Raw genomic sequence first — 5,183 nt, forward strand, 5'->3', positions numbered from 1 at the left:
AAATTTTATAAATCTATGTCATAGGGCAATCATGTCCTATAAAAATGAGGATTGTACTTGGCCCACATGAATGTAGTAAAAACATCTCTAAATAATTGCAGATTACTTAGAAAAAAATTAATGTGGCATAATGCTAAGAATCATTATATTAATACCTGCTTTCTTGGTTAAAAAAAATAAGGGGTTTGGGTGGAAAAAGGATTTTTTTTTTTTTTTTTTTTGCGTTATACGGGCCTCTCACAGTTGTGGCCTCTCCCATTGTGGAGCACAGGCTCCGGACATGCAGGCTTAGCGGCCCAGCCGCTCCACATGTGGGATCCTCCCGGACCGGGGCACGAACCCGTGTCCCCTGCATCGGCAGGCGGACTCTCAACCACTGCGCCACCAGGGAAGCCCCAAGGATGTATTTTATGTTAGGAGAAAAAGAATATATTTTGGGAAACAGTTAAATAATGGGAAGATAAATGTTACTAAGTTGGAGCCAGCTAAAACTCATTGTTTGGGTACTTTATATGGAATCAAATCCAAACTTTGAGTTTGAAACTTGGCATGACGTGATTTATTAAATTTCCGAAAATTTCTTTTCTTTTAAAAGGCTTAAAATTAGCATTGTTCAAACTTCAAAATCCCTTAACAGTATCATTTTAATTTTAAATTATTAAAAAATAATGTGAATGTCCCTTAATAAAGGACTTAAACATAGTTGAAGTGGGAAAATTGTCTTTGTAAATTACATGCTTTGGCTTTATCACAGACCAAATGCTTACTAAGCCCAGAACGGCTTCTTCTAAGTTAGTTTTGCTTCCATCTATTTTAAGTAAAAATAAAAGCAAAGTCATATATAAAGGGGGAAACAGAAAAAATCACTGACACAACTTCCATTATAAACTAAAAAAAAAATCTGCTAAGGCAGACATTTTTTAGAAATATTTAAGAACTCTGTTCATAGAACTACACTGTAAGATCTTGTAGTCATGGGAAATTGCAGGTAATCCACAATACTTAATCACATATTTTGTTTTTTGAAACTGGTGTTAAACTATGACAATTGTAGTATATTAGCAGCAATTGGAATATTAATTGCTTGGGAGTTTGGTCTCTGAATTAAATAACAGAATAGTATAGAATACTGTTCTGCTTATAGATTTATTGTTCAATTTAACAGTTGTTGCTAGTAAATGAAATTATTTATTTATACACTAAAATATTAAGCATAAAAATATACATAAATATATAGCTAATTGAAACATTATTTTGTATTAAGACATTTAGTTTTTTGATCATGGTAGGGCTATAATTAACAGCTTAAATAAAAATAAGTTCTTCCACAAGAAATAATTTAAAGGAATTACATAGCAAATATTTTATAATAACTATAAATGGAGTATAACCTTTAAAAATTGTGAATCTGTAATTTATATAATATTATACATCAACTATACTTCAATTTTAAACATTTAATTTTTAAAAATACAAAAAAATTTAAAAGAATTACATGCTCAATGATTTGCATCATGACAAGCTCTGAATAAGTTAGCAATGTTTCCAATTTTAATTTTATTTTATTAATATGAATAAATAACAAATAAAATTAGCAAATATTTTAAATATTTAGGTATCAAAGACAGTTCACCAGAAATACAATTCTTTAAAAATAACAATGAATACTTTTCAGTTTTGTGCACCTTTAAGAAAGCAGTGATCTTAGAATCGTACAATTATTAATTTTTAAAAATTTAAAAGCCTTTCAAGGGCTAAATTAAGTTTTTGTTTTTAAGTCTAGTTACTTGAGGAATTTTCTGGAGTTGTATTTGCTTTCTTGATGAAAAAATATATATGTTCTTAGTCCTTTGGCTTTTTTTTTTTTTTAACCTAGAGAAGACTGTCCAATACAGCTGTCTTTCAGGTCATCTTTCCTACCTTAGTGATGTCTCAATAAGCCAAGGAGCATATTTCCATCGCCTGATTTCTTACAGGTTTCAGAGCTACCTGCTAGTGGACTTGGTAAAGAAGTCACATTGCTAGTAAGATGTCCAATAACCAAAGAGGTTTTTGTGGTAGCATTGTGTTCTTACCCTTCACAATATTTATTGACATGAAAATCTGTAATCATATAATTGAGTACTATTCACTTAAAGGGGTTAACTCTTGAGGAATCATCACACAAAGAGGCTCACGTTTGCTTTTTACTGATATAAGGTGGTTCTTCCGTTGCACTTTTTTGATGGATTCCTCATGCTTGCTCTAATCTGCAAAGGTGAATAATTATCCTGGCAATAAAATCTTTGTTATTAACAGAAGAACTGGAAGCACCAACTAAGCCATGAAGGGATGGATAAAGGTGAAATAAGGTGCCTATTGTTAATGCTATGGGGAGCGGGCCTGATAAACAACTGCTTGAGCTTCCTGAATGCTTGAATGGCTTCCCAAGTACAGTAATGTACTGCCTGCATCATGAAGATGATATAGTTGAGGGGTCAGCAGGGCATGAGGAGGAATTATCCAAAAAAGTATTAACCATACACATTCTATAGTTTCATAAGGTATAGAGTATTTATCACAATATATAAACTTCAGTTTCTAAGGCGTGTCATTAGATTGTTATTAGTGCTATTGTGGTGTGGTGTGTGTATTTCGAAACAATAGTAAAAATAAATATAATGATGTGCTGTTGAGCTTGCTTCTAGTGGAAGTAAAAATCATCCTACAAATCAAGGTCAAAAGAGACTGAGGATATCGTTATCAAAAGGGGAGAAAAGCTAGAAGCCCGGGTTAATCTCCTAGTTTAGAAAGACGTACAGGTGAGATAAATTATCTGACCTGTTGGTAGTTTATATCGTTATTTTATGACTGTTCTAGAATGAATTAGAAGTGGACAGTCTCCCAGTGTTTTTAGCCTATTTATTTTGCAAACGCTCCCTTTTTTGTGGCAATATGACTGCCTCTACCATCACTTAAACGTCAATACTAATGATAATACATACTTGTGCAAGTTAATTTCCCACCTTAAAAATTGATTCACACTTTGTTCCTGATGACAAATGTATTCAGCAAAAAACTGCCAAACTGAGGAAACTTCCAATTTGGTCTCAAAGGTTATTTTATCTATTAATAATTGAATGAAGAATTTGTCAGTTTATGTTTTAGTGGTAGCAAGATGATATCATTTATCTACTGTACCCAAAGAATGAATCAGATTTTCTTATGTTCCAAATTTCTGGGGAGGGTGAGATAATAATCTCACAATTATTAAGAATAATGAAATAAGGCGAGTTTTAAAAAAATTTACAGCAGCAGTCATGTCAATTGAAGTGTGTGATGTGATTCACAATCCAGATAATCAATCCAGATAATCAATGTTTTAAATCAATGTTTTAAATTTAAACCATGCTTCTTTTGTAAACCTGCTGAAAATAACTGGTGTGGAGACTTGGATAGTTCAAGGTTCAAGGAGATTTCACAATGCCAAATTTCTTTCTCTAAGGGAATGAAACTTAACATTTATTTAGCAAAATATTTAAAATATTCACTATTTATATGAAAATTTTTACTTCTTTCCTTTATTTTTCTATTTTCCCCCATATAATATTCTCAATTTGGAGTCACCAGTGTTTTGACAAAGAAAGGGATTAGGCTTTCCAAAGCACATATGGAAAAAAGGGTGAAAGAGGGAAAAGAAAAAGCTAATTAAAGTGTTATTTTTGTATTCTGGTATCTGCCAACTTTTAATCTTTATAATTTAGTTGTGGGTGAATCCTTAAATTGAAAAGAAGAAAATGAAACCAGGATAAAAGCAAGAATTTTGTACATAAATATGTAAATACTAAACTCTGGAGAAAAAATTCCTGCCACTGATGGAATTACAGTTGGACAATCCATCAAAGAAAGACAGTTAATTTCTGACCCTCCAAAAATAGAGGTAAGTCCTTTCGCTACTAAAATATAGTAAAACCTTGTTATTACAATTCATATCTTCTCCATAATTTTCACTCTTTCTCAATCCTATTAAGGTGTGTCATTAGATTGTTATTAGTGGAAGTAAAAATCATCTTTTTGCCAAACTTGAGAATTTCCCACAATTTGTACCCTACTCCTGTGGGTAATTTGTATATCTTCTAGTTCTTCTTCCCTTCCTCAATTACAGAGGTGAGTTAAGTCAAGGGCTTAGGAAAACAAGAAGTCAGCCTCTGAGAAGTCCAGTGGGAAGGGGTGTGTCTTCAGCAGAAGTAAAGTGATTAAACCCAAGGAGAAGAAAATAGGAGATCCAGGAGGGCTCCAGCATTATTTCAGCTTGTTAGGCACTATTTTTTCTATTTTAATAGTAAGAGTGGCAGTGGCAGAAGCTAGTCAAACTGAAATAGTCCTGGAGCTTCTTGGAATCCATTTACTTGAGTGAAGATAAACCCCATTCTCTCATGGGCTGCTCGAACCATCCGTGCTTTCAGTTTCCTTCAAGTCCTATTTTTTAAGATAGGGAGAAAAGCTTTAGGAGCAGAATAGCTACTTTCTTTCATTTTATATTTCTCCTTACTTGCAACATTTTACTCTAATCCCCAGGAAAGAATAAAAGATGATTTGATTGTATTAAGACAATATATGCCTTCCTCTATTTATATACTTTTTAGATTGTCTTAGAGAAGGAAATATATGTGTGTGTGCATGTATGTGTGTATATATATATATATATATATATATATACACGTATGGATATATACGTACACACACACATACTTCCTTTGGTTTTTGATCTGCAAAACATGAAGCAAATAAAATGTTCTTTGTAATCATATGCCAAGAAGGTGGTAAAAAAAATGTGATTTATATCTGCACATTCCAAAACATCATACTGCAAATCTTCACAAAACATTCCAAGCTATGTTTACACAACCTAAGCAAAGTGAACAGATACACACCATTTAGTGAATTTGGGTCTGTTCTAACTATGCATCAGAATTTTCTCTTGCTTTGAAGACCCACACATACAGGTTGGCTGGCCCCAGATTCTTGAACACTAATGTTCCATTTTAGCTTGGTGTTAGGTTTACCAAAATCTAGAGCAGCTTGTTTTCTAGAGAAATCTTAATACATTCTTGGGTTTGCCTGAAAGTTTTATATTAATAATTGTATAAGCAGTTGCTTCTAAATTTTTATGCAGCTTTTGAATTCTTAGGTTACTTAGGTGA

This window comes from Pseudorca crassidens, chromosome 19, assembly GCF_039906515.1.
Source record: "Pseudorca crassidens isolate mPseCra1 chromosome 19, mPseCra1.hap1, whole genome shotgun sequence".
In the NCBI taxonomy this organism is placed as follows: domain Eukaryota; kingdom Metazoa; phylum Chordata; class Mammalia; order Artiodactyla; family Delphinidae; genus Pseudorca; species Pseudorca crassidens.